Below are 20,001 nucleotides of genomic sequence, written 5' to 3'. Positions count from 1 at the left end.
TTTATTTTTTTCTCTCTTTATAAGTCTATAGCTTTATCTAGTTCCCAGGTAACACCTATATATTTTTTAGAAGCTTTTAATGACTCAACTGGTATCCCATATGGAGAAGAGAAGCAAGAGAGACAGAAAACAGACAAGTAAACTGCTACCTAAGGCATGTATGAATCAATCTGACACAAAGGACAGACGGTGCTTCTCAGTGCTCTGCTTTGTGTCCACCTCTTCCTTAGTTGGTAAACATGGGTTTCTCCCGTGAGAGCTCCCTCCTCACCCTCTGCAACGATTCCCCCCTCTCCTACCCCGGGTCCTTCCACCTCCGGTCTTACCGGATCCTCCCACGCCCTTCTCTAGAGGGTCCCTGCGAGACCCTCGCGACGCCGCAGGATCCAGAGATCCAGGGCAGCCATCGTCAGGAGATTGTTTTTTTATAAATTTTATGTTTTTATACTTTATACATTTAGGATTATCAAGTTATGTTTTTCTCCTCTCATCTCATCATCTCTGATTACAGAAAACGGGAAAAGATTAAACGGAACCATACGGAGTGCTCCTCAATCATCAGCTGGTCACCAACAGCAGAGAGTCGGAAGGCCCCGCAACGGCACTCATCAGCATTACCTGACGAGCCTGCAGTTACTCTGTAATGTAGTACACACTTTTATTTCTTCCTTTTCGGCCGTGTGTGAAAAAATGCAATAGTCTGTGAAACTGGTAGGAAGAGTGAGATTTTTTTTTATTTTCTTAGGTTTTTAGATATGATATGATTGATTTAGATCAAGTCCCCGCTGATATAGAAATAGCTGTAGACCAATTAAGTGTTATCCTGGTACCCATTCTGCTAGATTTACAAAATAGTGTTTACTTAGATGAAAACGCTGAAGCCTCTTTTACAGAAGTCACACAAGACAGTTCCATCCATGACCCCTTACATGACATAGAAAACGCTCTCCAAAACCTCAATTCACTCCCTCTACCCGCGCAAGATGAAAACAGTGACATCCCTTTGCATGTCATAGAGAATGTTCTCCGGAGGCTCGAAGAAATCTCTCCCCACAAAACAAATCTTTACTTAATGAAACCGTCGAGACCTCCTTAGTTGAAATTGGACAAAACAGTTACAGACTTTTTGCAGACCATAGAAAATGTCCTCCAGAGCCTGACTCAAAGCCCTCCGCAAAGTGATCAAGACGCGCCTCTCTCTCCCATCTCTTCCTCACGCACAGACACATATTCTACCGGCTTTTGAAGAATTGCTCGATTGGATAGTGCAGTCAAACAGTAACATTGCAGCGGATGAGAACATAGAATTAATTGTTCAGGTGGCGCAGAACCCCAGAGGGGGTGCCAAACACAGGTTGGAGAAAACCTTAGACTGTGAAATCCTCAGCAAAAAAAGACACCACTTGTTTATGATAAACAACAGAAATGATCAGCTTTGCTTTGCCGGCAGTCTAGCTCACGTTATCCATCCCGCCCTCACAGAGAGAGTGCGACAGTCTGGGGAGGGATTTGCAATGTCGGGCCGGTTTAAATGATCAGACTCCTGTCACTTTCAGCGACGTTGACAAATTTGAGAATATTCTAGCACGCAAAATTGTTGTGTTTTACAGAACATCTCACAGTAAACCCCTCTCTCATTTTGAGACAAAATTCTCAGATCGTTCCAGGCCTCTATTTTTACTACAAAACCACTACTATGGGATTAAAAAAAAAAAAAAAAAAAAAAAAAAAAAAAATCTCAAAGCCTTTCTGGCGCATCATTCATCTGTGATTATTGTTATAAGACTTTTAACTGTCCTATACCCACTGCTGTAAAGGTTACTGCGCGGTGTGCAACGACCCGTCTGCCCTACGCAGGAACTCAGGCCGTAGATTGCTCAGACTGTAACAGAAAGTGCCGTTCACCCTCATGCTTTGCCAGACACAAAGAGGTCGATCCCGATGAGGCGTATGGACGGGCGTTCAGCTTCTGCGACCGAATAAAAAAAAAAAAAAAAAAAAAAAAAAAAATGCAAACAATGTAAATTTTGCTACCACATCAATATGACATCGGGTAGAGTGACGCATCGGTGCACCAAAATGCACCATCTGCGGAGAGAAACTACCGGACGACTACATTCCACCTCTTCCTCGAGACATCTCGTGTCCCAATTTGATCTTTTATGATTTTGAAACATTTGCGAGTGAAAACGGCGGGCACATCCCCTTCTTAGTGCACGCAAAAACACTGAAAGGTGTAGAGAAGGTGTTTTATGGCCCCAACTGCGTTAAAAACTTTTACATTTTAGGAGCAATCAATACAGACAGAATGTCTTTATAGCCCACAACGCTAGAGGATTTGGCAGCTACCTGGTTTTAAAAAGGTATACTGAAAGAGGGGGCGTCGCCGTGGCAGATTCTGATGAACGGCAGTAAAATCCTCAGCTTTGAGGAACCAGATTACCACCTCAAGTTCATAGACTCCCTTTCATTCCTTGCCCCATGCATCTTAGCGCTATTGCCCCCCGCCGCTATGGCCATTCCCATGCCCGCCGACAACTACAAACATCGGCATAAAAGATTCTCAAACGCTTCAATTCAGTGGCTAAAATGGGTGATGCACAAACAAATAAAATCTTTATCCAGCACGCTCTAAACATGGGGTAAAAAAAAACAGATCGGGCCTTTTTTTGTAGACGGTTATGCTGAAAGTAACGGTGTAAAAGATAACGCTCCCGAACCTCTCTGCCCACGCAAAGCTCTTTATGGAGGTAGAACGAGCGCTTTTGGGGATCCAAGCAGCTACTACGGTTTAATCAGGGCTACTGTGCACCCACCTCGCGGTCTTTTCTTCCCTGTGTTACCTTACAAAAGTTTAGGAGGCAAATTACTCTTTCTGCTTTGCCGTACCTGCGCAGAAACCAATAATCAAGAGGGTCCCTGCGAACACGACGAGGAGGCTAGAGCTCTGACGGGGGTCTGGGTCACAGTTGAATTTAACAAAGCCCTGGAGCTGGGGTACAGAGTGAGTAAAATTACAGAAGTGTGGCATTTTGACAAGAGTAGCGACATGGTGTTTACTGACTACATACACACCTTTTTGAAAGGCAAGCAGGAAGCGTCGGAACAAGAGAGCAGGGAAAAGTACATCAGGGACTATCAGGATCATCATGGCATTCTCTTAGACGCAGAGGGATAATTTGCTTAAAACCAACATCGTCTCACATCCTGAAGAATTCTTTAGCTACTTGTTTTCAGGTAAATACCAAATAGAGTACTTCGACATTCTCGACAGCGACAGAGCTTTAATCAGGTGGAAATATGCCGACAGGTGCGTCCAACCCCCAGGCAAACAAAGTAATATATTTATTGCTGCATTCACCACGGCACGCACGTCTGAACCTGTACGGTTTCTGGAAAAGTTGCAAGAGGTTTTTTTTTTGTTTGTTTTTTAAAAAACATCGACACAGATAGCTTAATCTATGTGGTAAAAGAAGGTGAGACACCCCTAGAGTTGGGTAACTATTTGGGGGACTTGACAGAAGAGCTGGGGGGTGACAGCATTCAGGAGTTTGTGGCGTCAGGTCCCAAGAGTTACGCTTACCAAACCAGAAATATAAAAAAAAAAAAAAAAAAAAAGTAGTCATGCGAGTTAAAGGCATCACTCAGACCAAAGAATGCTGCAAGCGGGTCAGAGAGCTGGTGGAGGGTTACCTGCACAATTCTCATGAGGGGTTGATCGAGATCCCTCAACACAGCATCAGGCGCTATAAAAAAAAAAGGACTTTGTGCTGAAAAACCTATCAGTTCACAAAAAGTTTACAGTGGTGTATGACAAAAGGCGGCTCTTTGCTGACGGAACAACTCTGCCTTTTGGCTATTAGGCTAGACTGTTGTAAAAAATAAAAATGTCACACACGGCCTTTATGGAGGAAATAGAATTTGAACCCAGATTTATCTTTCCTTTCTCATGTTTAATTGTGGGTCCGAGCAGGTGTGGGAAAACCTATTTTGTAAAAAAATGTACTGGAAAACTGATCAGGTTATGAACATTGTACCTGAAAATATTGTGTGGATTTATACTTCTTTTCAACCTATGTACAGTGAACTGCAAAAGATGAATAAAAATATAAAATTTGTCCAAGGACTACCTGATTCTTTTGAAGATGAAAACCTGTCTCCTCCTTATCAAAAGCATTTCATTATTCTGGAAGATTTTTTCAAGCCTCTAACCATCCTGAAGTATGAAAATTTTTTACTCCGTATCACCACAAAAACATGAGCATCATGATGTTGACTCAAAATGTGTTTCACCAGGGTAAACACAGTCGCACCATTAGTTTGAACAGCAATTATTTGGTAATGGATAAAAATCCACAGGATAAACTACAGAAACATATTGGCTCATCTGATTTTTCCTCTCAAAAGGCATTTTTCTTAAGGAACGCTCCCTTGCTCACAGCTGTACCACGCCACACCCAAGAAATGACACATTCACAGCTCCCGGATTTTATCCAGACACTCTGAGATTGCTTTAAATCTTCTGAAGGGAAACATCCTTTTGTCTCCTCAATTCAAAAAAAAAACTAAAAATGCTCTTTTTTTTTTTTTTCTTTCCACCTGCTGGCTGATAACAGTTTAAAAATGGAAACATCTGGCTCTAAAGAAGCAGTCAGTTTTTACCTCTGCTCTCAGCTGTCATGCCTGTGATCAGGAAGCTAATTGGAGGGCTTATTCATAAGTGACTTTAAAGAAGGAGTAAAAAAATGTTTATCCCCCCCCCACAACAACAAAAATCAGAGTAGGAAAAAGTTTCTGTGAAAACCACAAAAATGTTTAACATTTTAATAACTTAGGATTCAAAAATTTAATTGTTCATTTCAAAAACCTGTGTACAAATTTATATACAACTATTTACTTAAAATGCAAGCAATGCTTAAGGTGTTTTTGTACAACAATCAGGTGTCACAATGAGATGACTAATTATTTGTGCCACTCCAAAAACAGTTCTGTCCACCACAAGACAGAGGGGCACATGACAGGCCTGACACTTCCAGGGTGTGTCACTCCTGTTGTCCACTTGGGGTAGCTTTTTGGCTAGCATCTGTGACTGATGGACACAGGAACGTGATCAACTCTCCTGCTCTGAACACCTGCCGTGTCCATACCACGAAGCTGACACCAGCTCCACCATGAAGTCCTTGTGTGCTTTAAAAATCATCATCTATCATAGTGCTCAAAATTAAAGGGGACCCCAATACAACGAGTAGTTATTTGACTCTAAATTATGTGTGCGCATGTTTTCGTTACTTAATGTGAATTTCATACATCTGTTACAGCCTCTAAAAGAAAGAACACAAAAAAGGTTCATGTGGAGACACATGAGAAAAATAGTGGACAGACATACACACTATTCCTAATCCTGTATTTTCCAAGTTTGACCAAACTAACATTCAAACAAACAAAACAAAAGGGACTGGAGATCCTGGCCAAAAGAAAGAAAGAAAGAAAGAGACACACAGACACACACATCTCCCATCTGTTCTGTTGTTCTCCTCCTCCCTGAGTGGTAATTGTACTCAGGTGCTGCAGAAAAGGAGGAGAGAAGGGAGGGGCAGAAGGGCAGAAGGCCACATATAACAGTAACATTCATTTAAGGTGAAAATAAAATAAATATGTTAACAGGGGATGCAAGTCTCAGCAGCTCCAAAATGAGCTCTACTAAATACTGCACTCTCCTGTATTTTGCAGGCAGAGATATGGCAGAGCTCCGGGGAATAATAGCAACTTGACTAGGTGGCAAAAGTTTGGCAATAACATGTGATCTAGGCAGAGTAACACCAGTGTTTCTGTGTTTTCTGTGCTTGCTCTAGCCACAAAAAAAATACTAATACATTAGAGATACTGCTGAAGGGTATGGTTTAAGTTGTTGTTACTGTGAAAGGCAGCATTTTCCAGCAAAGAGTGGCTGCCAGGCTGGGGTTTTTATACTGCAGATGATTGAAAGCAGGTGCACCTGGAAGTCACAAGCTCCACCCTGCCTCTGCCAATGAAAACACAGGGAGGAGTCAGAAGGGGAGGGGCAGTGGGTCAGACACGAAAGATACAAATTGGAACACATTGGTTTGAAAGTTGTGTGTCACGAAAAATAGAAAATTCATGTCCATGGGCACGATTGAATAGATTAGATTTAGTGACTACTTCACAACATATTGTAAGACAGGGTTATTTATCCATTTTGGCATATCAGTTTGAATTTATACATGCTAGCTTCACGTGAACATTCACCGCTGTCATATTTAAACACAATTGGAATAAGGATCAATTATGCTTTGGTCTATTTTGGTTTATCTGTGTGAATTTCATACATTTTAGCTAAAAAAAAAAACAGGATGCACATCTCGGCAGCTTCAAATCCACTCCGCCAAATCATACACCCCTATATGAATCTAATGCAGTTATGTGTTGCCTCTTTAATTTGGAGACTGGAATTTAAGAAATTTGATTATGATCAAATAGTGAAAAGAACTCTTCACAGCTAAAATTGGCAGTGCATTCACCCCTTGCACTCCGCGAGGACACTTCAGATGGCGCAATAAGCACACAGTGAATTTGACACCTATTTGGGGCGGGATGGGGGGCGGGGTTCCACATTAGAAATAATCTTATCATCGAACAATTTTGTGCAACTGCCTAAAAACAAAACAAATGTTTATCAAGTGTATCAAGAGCGCTACTTGTCAGTCTCATACTTCATAAAACAACAAAAGTATTCATAAACTACAGACTAAAGATAACTTATTTTGTGTCATTTTCAAGCCTTACTTTGTCCAAGAAATCATTACAATCACCAGTAGTTTCTAAAGATTATTGTGCAAGCTTTTGAGTTTTGAGTGTTCAGACTGGTTGTTGGTGAGCAGAATCTGTTTGTGTGAGGTGTGCCGTTTTCGTCTTCAAACACTATAAGAACTGTGAAACCTGACATTATTTGTTGTCGTGTGTGGTCTCTCACATTTTCTAAATTGGTTTTAAATCGATTTTAAACATCTTCTAGCCTACGCCAGGGTTAACTCTCTTTGTCAGTGGGTGGGTGGGGGGTGGCACAGCTCATGGTCTTCAGCTCACCTGCTTTCCATTACTCATCAAGTGCAGTATAAGAACCCCAGCTCTTCACCCACTTGTTGCTAGTTTGCTCTGCTTTATGTGTGGTAGTAGTGTGCTTGGTTCAGCTGTATTAATTGAACTGAGTTAGTTCCAGTGATTCTCTAGTGGGTTTTCCAGTGTGCTTCTCTTTATGTTTCAACTCAAATCCTTGTTCCACTTTAAAGCCTCACCTTTTTTTCTAAGCTTGTATCTGCTTCTGAGCATACAGAGAACTAACTGAGCCAAATCATATAAGAACAACATATGCTGAAATTAAACTCAGGTGGTGTTTGGATTCAAATTACAGAATCTCTTGCTACATTTAATTCAGTTCACTTTAGTATGCTTTATCACAAAAGTCAAGTGGACAGTAGTACAAGACAACATTCACAGAAGATAATTAATGGTTTAGCTAACCTAGCAGCTGCACTGCAAAGATCTCTGACTAGTTTTGGGACCTGCAATCTACTACTGGCACTAGCTCCCACAAGTTTTGAAATGGCTGTAGTTAAACCTTTACTTAAGAAACCACACCTTGAACCTGGGTGTCTAAGTAATTATTTCAACTCTTTCATTCTTAATACTAGAGTCATGTCTCAGCAGCTTTCAGCCCACTTAGCTGATAACTTTCTGAACATTTTCAAGTCTGTCTCCTTTCACTCTACTGGAACAACACATGCTGAAGTGTTAGTCATCTTTTGCTCTTTATGGATTCAGATTCCACTTCTCTGCTCCTCTTCCTGCAGCCTTTGATACTATAGACTAATTGGAAAATTGGCATCCCTGGTCCTCAGCTGATTTAAAATCCCAGCTGACAGAACAGACTTCTGTGATAATACCATACGGAGTAAATATGTGCTTTTCGGGTGCATGTGACAGTGGGTGTAACAACTGCCTACAGGGTGGTGAACAACACCTAGAGGGCGTGTTTAATATTACATGTCTGATTAGTTGTGAGTTCTCAGTTAGTGGGTGGTAACCTCCTGCCTCCAACAGGGCATGTTTAATTTGTGAAGGTGCATATAAGGAATAGCATTGCCAGCTTTTTGTGTGTGAATAAAAAGGCTGTGTTACAACTGAAGTTACCAGTTGACCATTTTTATTGGGTCAAGGTGTGTACACACTCCACACTAAAGCAGCTAATAGTGTCTTGGTTAGCAGTACTGAGTTTCAAGCTGATCTGGTTGACATGGCTGAATACTGCACAGACAACGATGTTGTGCAATACTTGTTAACCTGTTTTTTTTTTTTTTTTTAAATAAGTGCATTGCCAGAGACTTGTCCATATATAAAACAACAACACTGCTGGTGAAGCAGTAAATGGTACACTTTTAAAAATGGAGAAAATACTGGCTAGAAAAATCAGGATACAAAAATTTAAGTTTTTGTGAAATGGCCTGAGAAATTTAACTCATGGATTCCTGCAAAATATTGTTGCACAATAAAAGGGGGGCATTACCTGCTTAAACATTCATTTTAAACTGACACACAAGCATGTCAGTACAATGGAGAAGAATGGGTAATGATGCTATGGTTTAACAATACATCCTATTGCTATTAGCCATGAAGATGTTTTGCATGTGTACAATGTGGTAAATGTGTGTGTGCAACTATAACAATGGGAAAAAAAAAATTGAAAAGAAATTTGGTAATTCACATTTATTTACATTATTTTAAATAACACATTTTGCTACAAGAGAAACAATCCTTTTTAACATGAACAAGAAAAGAATTTCACATTTTAACAAGAGAGAACATTATTTGAGGTAAATAAGAACATTTTAATAAGAAAATTGTTAAAATTACTATAAATAAGAACACATTTAAAAAAAAAAAAAAAAAAAAAAAAAATCTACCCATGCGGAGGTGTCCTGTGCCCTGTGTGACTTAAACCACCTTGATTTGGGTGTTGTACATAGAGTGCTAAACTGGGGCGATTCAACCCATGAATGTTTTCTACTGATGGTGAATCACCATATGTGGTCATACTGGACTCACTGATTTTGAATCAGCAGCCCCTTTTTAAACTTTGCAATTGAAGTGTACACTTTAGTATTTGGTAACTAACTAACTCTGCCAAAATGAGTTCTGCGTTTCTTTTTGTTTTTTGGCATGTGTCGTAACACCTCTTCCACAACCAAATCTTTAACACCGGTGTCCTCAACAAGATGTGCAGCATCCTGACTCATGCCACCTGCAGCAATATATATATTACACAAAATATATGGCAACATTCAAGACACATCTGACTAGGTCTTGTTTTGCACCGCATATGCACCTCCATACATAAGTGTGTCTTTGGGGAGAAACAGCATCTTAAACACATGCAGCTGTGTGCACTACAGAAATGTCTCACAATATATCAAGCATAACCCTACACCCTAACACTTCCACATCATTAACACAGTAGCGGTGCATTTACACTTGAATACCAAACACACTGCCACGGACTGTCTCATAACATGCCATAAATTTGCCTTTCTCACACTCACTCATGCTGTCCTACCCACAGTAGGAGAGGTCTGGGTATACACCTACATACATACATACATACTCCTCATCATCCCTGGTGTTGAATTTGTGGGGAAAGTGGTCTTTCTCCATGTCTTCAAACCCTAAAAGCTGCTGGTGTCGTGGCTGGGCACATAGGTAGGAAACTAAATGAATCAATCCACGGCTGTTGCTATAATTTGTCATACATGAGAATCACTTTGCTACCTCTCATTGTCACAGTAGGGGGAAATTCCATTTCTGACAAAGTACTCAACAGTATGTAGTTGTCAGAACCAGATGCATTGTGCACAATAAATGTGTACTCCCGAAATCTCGGGCACCTGCAGTACTTGAAAAATGTACCCACACACTTTAATGTGTTGAAACAAAGCTTGTTCCCACTCATGTCCATTGCACACACAAAATTGGCCTCATGTTTGCCATTGTGGTATCTTGTCTCAAACTCATCACCACCACACTCTGCAGCATTTCATTGTGTTGCATGGGATCATATTGTGAGTGGGGTCTGCTGCCTTGTGGTGTTAACAGTATGCCGATTTGCATATGCGCTTACAATCACGGCATGTCTTGGTATTACCAGGGTATCGGTGGCACTGGGTGTAGCAGGCATTGCAACAATGTTTGCAGATGTGTAGTAAAGGTGATTCATAGGTGCTGTAACAAAAGTGGCACACATAAGAGGCACCAAAAACCCTGTAGGGTTTTCAATCATGTAATAGTGGTTGTTGTGTAAATACAGCCAAATTGTTTTATCATGTGGGGTGTTGTGGGTCTGAAAACACTGCAGACATTTACACCCTGCAGCGTGGTGGAAAATTATAATTTTAACGTGAATGTTTTTGAAATTTGGTGACATCAGTGAATGATACCCATTGCATGAAGCCTACAGCACTGTGTAATTGTTGGTCATACTCCAGTTTTTCTGGCTCAGACATGGAAGCATCGGCAGCATGTGCAAGGCATAAACAGAAACACAGAGCATTGTCTTCAACACTGTTAGGATTGTACAGAAACTGCCCCTTTTTTTTAGAGAGAATTTCATAAGGCACACTACCCAGCTTTAAATGAGCACCACGCTTCTGTTCTGTGCAACCGAAACAAATTCCAATTCATCATCTGACACGGAGTCATCATTACTCTGCATAACCTGTGCAATTTCTTCTTAAAAACAAGTCCACATTGTAATTGTCCGCATGTAAAACGGCCTGTACGTTGCTGGCCAGACCTGGACCTCTCAAAACATTTAAAACACTACCCAGCTGTGACGCCTCTAGCGCCTGATCAATAACACCAGACAAACATTCTCTGACCCTAGCAGGCATCTGCTCTAAATTATTCATGTCAGCGTTTCTAAAATCGACACGCTGTCGTATCACCCATTCCAGCCACTGGAAGCATTTGAGATTTTTTTTTTTTTTTTTTTTTTTTTTTTTTTGCTAGTTTTGGAGTGGCGTCAGGAATGCTGTTGCACAAAGGTCACAGCTTCAAGTTAAGCCTGGTCATGTGCCGGCAAGTCACATATTGTTGATAAATTGTGTGACCTCATCGTCTGTGTTCTTGTCAATGACCGGGGCATTCTCGACCCAAACGAGGTAGTGGACGTGCGGCGAGCCGCGCTGCTAGAATTCCACACGGTAGTAGCAATTGTGGATCTTGCCGATGGGATGAGCAGGAGACATGAGGACATGCCAGGGAAAGTCAAACATGCGAGCGGCAGTGACTGGATTACGGCGCAGAAGCTCGCATCTCTGTGCCCAGTCCAAATCATCGGCAGTTTGTGTGCAGCCTTCCTGCTTCAAGAGTCTGGAGAAGATTTGACCATCTCATGTCTGCTGAGGAGAAAGAACAGAACCAGGTGGGGATACCAAGTTGGCACATTCAGGTTGTGTTGCGCCACTTGCCAGAAAGCTGGCGTGCCGCAAATTGGCTTAAGAAAGCGGTATCCCTCATCAAATTCAAGCATTTTCCTGAAGGACTCCACAGTACTGAACCTGTCACTGCCAAGAGGCTGTGCAGCAGATTGTTTGTGGCCTTTGCGTAGGGCTATAGACACGCTCGATAGCATCTGCTCAACCTCACACATACTGCGCAAACGATGATGTACTCCACATTACTAGAAAACCTGCCGTCTGCATGCATATCCCTGTTGTTAAAGTACCGCGACAGGGTGAGGCACTGCGGTCTGCTGTCATGGTATGTAGGGCTGCCTTGTGGAAAAAGAACAGGAAAGCACTTAGCCTCATTACTCTGATCTGAGGAGTTTAACCAGAGAGTTCCCTTCAGCAGGACCGAATGTTCAAGACTTGATCAAGTACTGGTCAAGAGCCTCTTGCCCAATATCGACTGGCATGAGACCGGTATCTTGGTACATGCAATGAGTCTGTCAATCGTGCAGGAGCTCTTCCTGAGCAAGGTCAGCAGCTAGTGGACTACAAGTGTCACTGGCCTGCGCTGGTTGTTCGTCGAACAGAATCAGGACGAACTCATTCACCCACGTGTCGTTAAATGCTACATCCTTGTAGTGTGTGTTGCTTGCTTTGAGATATTGCAAGGCTTGCATGATGTTAGCTGTGTTAACATACTGATATTCATAATGCCCTTTCTATGTCAGCTTGCTGTTTTTAATTTAACAGGCAACAGGGAACCCTTGTTGTCTGTACGTGGAAGCAAGCTGGTAGTCTGTACAGTGTTAGCCAGGACACAACTCACTGGCCCATGGGCAAAGCTAGCATTTTCATAAAAGGTATTTTATGATGGTTATGTTTTTTATTTTATTTTGTGCGCTCTCAGGTGGCGTTTGACCTTGGTGGATTTTCCTGACAACTGCAACATGTCCGCAGTTTACCCCTACCAGAATTTAGCAGTGGACATGGATGTTTGCACGCGGAACCACACACATGAACATGCTCTTCAGAAATGCAGCGATCTGCAATTAAAGCAGTGAGCCGACTTTTCCTGTACATTTCCCTCTTACACTGCAGCACCTGGTGTTTAAATAGCAGCGGTGACACACACAACACACAAACTCCAGGTCATCTTTGGCCTTCTCTGACATAGCAACCTCAAACATTTCACTCTGTTCCTGACATTGACAGCGTTTTAACAGAATGTGTGCAATGGCACGCTTTCTAAATGCTGGATTGTTGTGATAGCGTTGTCTACTGCGGGCTTTAACACTCTGTGTTGGGGGTTAAACAGGTATTTGGTACTGCTGTGGGTTTTTACCTGGTTCCTATGACTAGCATCTATGTAGTATTTGTTTATGCTCAGGGCCTTTACTCTGGCTCGATGCAAAGCATTTTGCATGTATTTAGCTTTGCTTAGTGATTTAACTCTCTATGCAGAATGTTGAGCAAGTACTTATTTTTACTCAAAGATTTAACTCTTTCTCTATGCACGGTATTCTGTAGGTACTTAGTTTTGCTCATCTCTTTAACCCTTTCTCAGTGGCACGTTTTGCTGGTATTTTGTTTTGCTGAGGGCTTCAAGTTTGTTTTGCATATACAACAACCATTTAGCATAACACTTTGGACACAGACAACAGGCTCAAAATGATTAGTAGTTGCAAAGTATACTGCAATAAGTATAGTAGTGTAATATATAGTATAGTATAGTGATATATATAATATATATATATAAAATGCCATGTCTAGTCCTATGGCATTAGCTGTTGCCTGCATTTCAACATTGGTGGCACAATGGCCAACAAGTCGCATTTGTGTGGTCGTGATGTACTCTGTCATGGAGGTGTAATCCTGGCCAACTAAACTCATGTAGTGCTGCATTTTGGATGTTCCATTAACAGCAAGTGTTATTATCCTTCACCATCTTTTCTGTCAAACAAACCACACCTAACGTTGTATCAACATGGGGTACGTTTACATCCTGCTTCTCAAAAATCCATGTTCCATGTTTTGCACAGTGCTTTGGCCACATCACAGGATACAGGCCTAAACTTGGATGACATTGGACGTAGTTCACTGTTAACAATCTTACCACATGGGGCATTACTATCAAGGAAATCTGTTGTACACTCAGTAGATGGCTGTGTTGGTGATGTGTGAATTACACTGACCACTCTGTCCTCTAAAACGATATGGTCTTGAGGAGTTGTGAGAGTTTCTGGCTATACATAAACCATAACAAGCTTGCCAGTCTGGCTGGTCAACACAAATCACAGGTTCGTAGTGATATTTTTTTTTTTTTTTTTTTTTTTTTTTTTTTTTTTCCCTGCAGTTTTCCAAGTAGATACCTGGTGACAGAGCTTACATTGCTATACTTAAGCCACTGATGTCACAGTACGTAAACACATGTACTCCCAAACAGTCAGCTAATGCCTGAATTTCAAGCTCTGTAGCCCAAGAGCCAAGAAGATGCATTTTGCTCTTGTCAATGTACTCTGAGACAGAACAATAGCCGCTTCTCAAATACATAGCATAGTCTTGTGCATTGTTTTTCAGGTGTTTAACAATTGTTAGCCTTATTTTGGTTCTGTGGTTCTTTTGTGTGCCACTCAGAACTTGGGACACCGCCCAGAAGAAGCAGTTACCATCAGTTGCAATAGGTGGTTTTTGCATGGTTTTCCCAACACACCACTAACTGAATGCATAGGCATGTGTGTAGTCTCAAACTCAATATTTAACTTGTTGCATAAAGCCTGTGCAGCCTGTCTATCAAGAGGAACAAAGTGCAATTCTATACTAGGCAGATCACATACATACTCTACATCACAATTTGCTGCACCTAACATGACACTTTTTGTACACACCATGTGCTTCAGAGTTTTTGCGCTTATTACCTCGTTTTGTGTTGACGGTGAAATCAGCAGCATTTTCACATAAAGCACTGTGCCCAGCAGGTGGGCATGTCATTTTGACATCTGAGCTATGCATCTTTTCATTTGTATTTCCGTGAGTAACCTTTACACCAGCTATCTCAAAGCTTTTGGCTGTTGCCAGTGATTCTGCATCACTGTGCAAATATACCTCTGTAAGTCTGAGACTATTAAGAATTACAAGCACACTGTGTCCACCATGCCGGCCTTATTGCAAGCGTGCGAATCGGCATAGTTACCATCCTGATGAACAAGTGGCACTGCCCAAAGTAAGTAAACATGTGTCATAGTTTTTAAACATGTACTCCAAGCCATGAGCTAGAGAGACATGGACACCAGCCCCGATAAGGTCGCCATCAACTTGATCAACATATCCACACACATGCAAACATCACAGTCAAATGTAACCAACTGCTCATCAATGCTAATCTGTTGCGGAAGATCAGGAACACACAGCATGTTGCTATTGCCCAAGATAATTTTGTTGCTGTGCAATACTTGATATAATTCGTCGCCTACGATTAGCGCCATACACTGGAAACCTGGAGCAACAAACGGGATCTCCCTGATGAAACAATCCTTGCACACTCCTCACAATTGGCACAACATTTTCTGCAATCTCTCTCTCATTTACAGAGGAAATTGTGGAAGAGCTCTCACTGTCATCATCATTCCTCGCAACCTTCACTGACAAGCTGGTAATCTGGCAAGATTTGGCCTCTAGAGATGTTGATAAACTTTTGATGTGCAGCATCAGGTCATCAAGACAGATGTTAAACGCAGTTACAGAGGTTCCAACATTGGAAGCTAAACCAGTTGCATCACGTGTGCCGCTATCAACAATCACATAGTACTGTTGTGCTTAATCACAGCAGATACTGCATTTGCAGACTCCATCCTGTAACAAGTATTCCTGTAGTTTCTCATACAAGACAGTTTCCCCTTCATGTGCAAAATCCCTTTCTACAGAGAGGCCTATTGGACTGTAGCAAGTCCAGCAACAGCTGGACTGTTCTACCAAGGAGTGTGCACTTTGCTTGCTTGCTACTGTCTTCCTCATTTGTTCTACACAGATTCATGAACAACTTGCTTCCCTCATCATGTACCTTACCAACATCTGTATCTTGCCAGTTGCACACAGGAAATACTTTGCTGCCACAACTGAGCACAACATGGAAATATTCTCATCAAATGGCAATGTTGCGGCTCGAAAGTCTGTCCCTGCCACAACAGGGCGTGGTTCTTTGTCAGCACAAATACAATCATTTGAATTAGCAACGGTCTTACTTGTGGCAGGTCTGGCAGAACGCCGCATGCGAAAGCCCTTCTTCCTTGGCATCTAGAACAAAAAGAAAATATAAAATATATGAAAGACATGTATGATAAAAGGACTTAACTTATATATATAGCTGAATGGTTTATGAACCACAAAGACAGAAGAATGGTAATAAACTGGGAATGAACAGAGTGAAATACCACTTCCCCCAGGATACAAAGATGGCTGTTACAACGTAAATCTAAAGCTGGCAGCTTTAGAGGATTGCACATTTAAAACAAGCAAACTACACACAAGCCACACATAAACTAAGTTACACAGCAATTCTATCTCAATGCGCTCTTTATATTAGGGAAGAGCTACAGTACATTTACCATTACAATTATAAGTGGGTCATACACAGAAAAGAAATGTTGTGGCTTGTCCTAATGTAGGTGATCACTACTACTAACTTCATTACACTATATACAAACAAACCCAGGACAGCGCTACACCTATTGACAATTGTGTGCATATTCTGAGTACAAACGCTACAAAAACTTGATATTTCTTGACTTGTCTTTGACTACAAAATCCATGCTATCAAAGTCAGGAAAAGTATTATTTTACAACAATCACCTGCAATCTGTGGCTTACTAATGAACACTTACTACATACGCCCACACAATGGCGCAGTTGGCTCGGCTGCAACTACATAAACTAAGCATGTCTCATATCCCTTAGAAGAGCTGACTTCTCAAACATGGAAACATTGACTCGTGACATGATATAACATAAAGAAAATCGTGGGTCAAGCAGTGTGTATCAGTGGCTGCAATCGTTACATAGCTGTGATATTTTACACTATCCGTTGGGGGAGTGGTGGTACTTTTTTTTTTTTTTTTTTTTTTTTTTTTTTTTTTGTTGTTGTTGTTGCATGGCTGTTGTTACCATGCTAATGCTACCAAATCACTATCTGCTGTGAAAAACCGCCAGGAAAACTAAAGCAGCATGGTGGTTAGGGAAGCAGTCTGTATGCACAACACAAGACACCCCACTAAAAAATAGCGCACACGCAGCCATTGGGCACAGGAACCCATTATCTTTGTCGCCCAGTAAATTTTCTCTACATAAAACGCCAACTTACCGCGTTTACAGTGCGTGCGATGAGCCAATAAATCAACAGTCAACTTCAGCGCTAGATTCCAGTTAAAGTTCTTGGGTGTCTAACTCCTTTCTTTGCTGGTATTTGCAGATTTTTCTGGTCACTTTCAGTGAAAGTCACAGTCTTTAGGCTCGGCGGACGGTGCAGTAATTTTGTTCTGCGGTTTGTTCAACGAACACCTGGACTAGGTGCCGCTGAAACTCACGTTTACTGTCGGTGGGCAGGACACACCCCTGTCGCCATCATTATCACATTCTATTGGCCGGGGCTAATACAAACGATGTCATTGGCTCCCCGGAGTTTATTCTAAAAGCATGTTGTCTTACTTCACCACCAGAGGTCTCCCTCATATCACCCTAACAGCTACATTTATTTCCCCTCAAGTACCATGGCATTCTGAATCTGCTATCCTTGGCACACAATGTACACCAAAACCCAATGATAAAGGTGCACCACATTATATATCTGCAGTTACTTCTGCAACCAACGCAGTGTGAATACTGTGGAAAAAATTAGGGTGAATGTGCATGTCAATGCACAGTTAAAGGGGAAACACCATCATATTTCATTAGTGTGATGGCTAGGCTGTGTACATAATCCAGACTGACACATGTGCTGTGTGTAAATAAAAAGGGGAACAGTGTAAGACAGGGCTGATTATTTCTATAGCAATGCATTTAGCTGTTGAGTTGTATTGTTTATATTGAGTTGATGTCATGTACTGTTCACAATGAGTTTGACACAACATTCAGAAAAGTCATGTGGCCCTTAACCCATATTTTAATACAACAGTGCTGTTATGCTGCTAAACTACTTATTATTATTATTATTATTATTATTATTATTATTATTATTATTTTACAGCACATAAGATCAGCACACTGATTTTGCTGGAGTTACTGTCACTTGCTTCATTTAATACTTTAACCAACTTTTATATCAGTTGCTGGCTTCTCTCTTATTCCCCAGACCTCCTAATAATTCACTGCTGTAACATTATCAACTTGAATCAGTACAAACAACACTTATGTGCCACTTTGTACAACAATTGACAACCACTGCCTTCCCTCTACACAAGTGACAGACATCTTCCCATTGTTCCTTATCTGCTGTTTATCTGTTAATTCGCTTGCTACACTGCTCTACCTACTCTTTTACAAATGCACATCTCATAACAAAGTGCCACCTCCTCTCTCTTACCATATTTGCATTTCTTTTTTTTTTCTTTTTTTACCCTCATTTACTACATGCACTTTTTAAAATATTTTCTACAAAGCCAGTAACGCAAAGCTCAATCACCTACTGCATCCTTCACCTCCACTCTCACATTGCTGTTACTAGCTATTTTACCTGCCCTTTTCCATCACACTGTACAGAAACTCTTCTGTGTGTCAAAAGACCACTACCACTTGTGCACACATTGACCCAATACTGAGACTATTTACTCACCTCATTGAATAATAATGGCACATACTGTAATATGTCCATATTTCCACATATTTCCCTGCTATTAACTGTATTCTGTCCACCTTAACATCACAGCTTGTGCCTTCATGTGCAGCCTGTTGCATTTCAATCACAATGATTTAGGGAAAATATTGAACTGTGTAAGGCCATGTGGCCATTGTAAGATGTGTTTTTGTGATCTATCTAGCTAGCCAGCTATCTATAGTAGCTATAGCCTCTGCAAAAACCACATTACTAATGTGAGTGACTAGGATGTCATAACGTCAGAAATATATGCATGGATTTTTATTAATATAATTTATTTTTTTTTAATGTGGAGAAACTCCTGCTCCCAGGACTGCAGATAAAAAGCTCCTGCAAAGTAAATGACACGTGATGAGAAGGACTTACAGATGCACACAGACATTTTGTCATATACATTTAGTTGTCTCCAGTAAATGAACCACAAACATGGGTTCACCTCATTTGCTTAACTATGGAAATGCTACTATATTAATTCCCTGGGATCATCAAAAATATTCATACCCTGCTCCTGTCTTAGATTTTTTATTATTTCTTTTAAAACTACACAACAATCCACACATTCTGTACATGTTTGCACCCACCGTGTATATACTAAATAAAATCATGTATTGCCATTAGTGAGAGAAATGCTATGGCTCTGGACTCCATTTCACTGAGTCACTGAAATCATTTTCAAATCATGTCAGTATGGCAAGGACTACATAACTCAGTAAAAAAAACTCCACATGTGCAATAGCAATACCATTAACAGTAATACATTTTAAATGTAACAACATCCATTGAGCTGGATCGTGGGAGCAGTAGGAGGCTCTACAGTTCTGGAGGCAGAAAACCTGCAGTAAGCAACAGAAGAAAAGAGATGAAAAGCACAAAACTACAGAACAGAGAGAGAGGCACACAGCCTGGATGCTAATGTGCTTGAGAGAAGAAACACACAGAGTTAGAGTGATGCAGCGAATTTAAGGCGGTTTACAGTAATCTTGTCAGCAGGACAACATGGACAGCATTTTCTATAGTACCAAGCTGAACTAATGCATTGAGTGGTAACCAGTGAAGCCTGAAATAAGAAACAGAATAAAGTGCTAACTGAAAGTTAAGGCATAAAGATGGGTCTTTAGTTTGGACTTGAAGGCCTAAACTGAGTCAACCTGTCTAATATCAATGGGAAGGGGGCCCGATAGGGAAAAAGTCCTACACCCTGCTGCCTTCTCTTTAACTGTGGGGACAGATAGTAGCCCTGCACTCTGAGAATGCAGCGCATGGGAAGGAATATAAGGATTAAGAAGATCAGATGGGTATCAACAAATATAGTGAGTTCGTAGTGCTGTCCGAATGTATAATGAGGATTATTACACCCAGTGTAGGGACTCAAATATCCCACAAGGCATCATGAAAAGTAGTGAACACCCGATGGTCACCAACCAAGCAATATATCCCATCGTGCATTGCGTTTGCGCTGTGAGAGAGAGCGAAAAACAGCAGACAGATGGGAGGAGAAAGAGCCCAATGGCCGCATGGCAAGTGTGTTTGTGCAGCACGTTTCAACAAAGCAATTCAATTAGCTTTTTACATAAAACTTGAAAAGCATCATTTTCTAATCTCTAAACTCCTCAGTAACTA

Source organism: Lates calcarifer, linkage group LG16_LG22 (assembly GCF_001640805.2).
Source record: "Lates calcarifer isolate ASB-BC8 linkage group LG16_LG22, TLL_Latcal_v3, whole genome shotgun sequence".
Taxonomy (NCBI): Eukaryota; Metazoa; Chordata; class Actinopteri; family Centropomidae; genus Lates; species Lates calcarifer.
Note: the sequence above shows the minus strand (reverse complement) of the source record.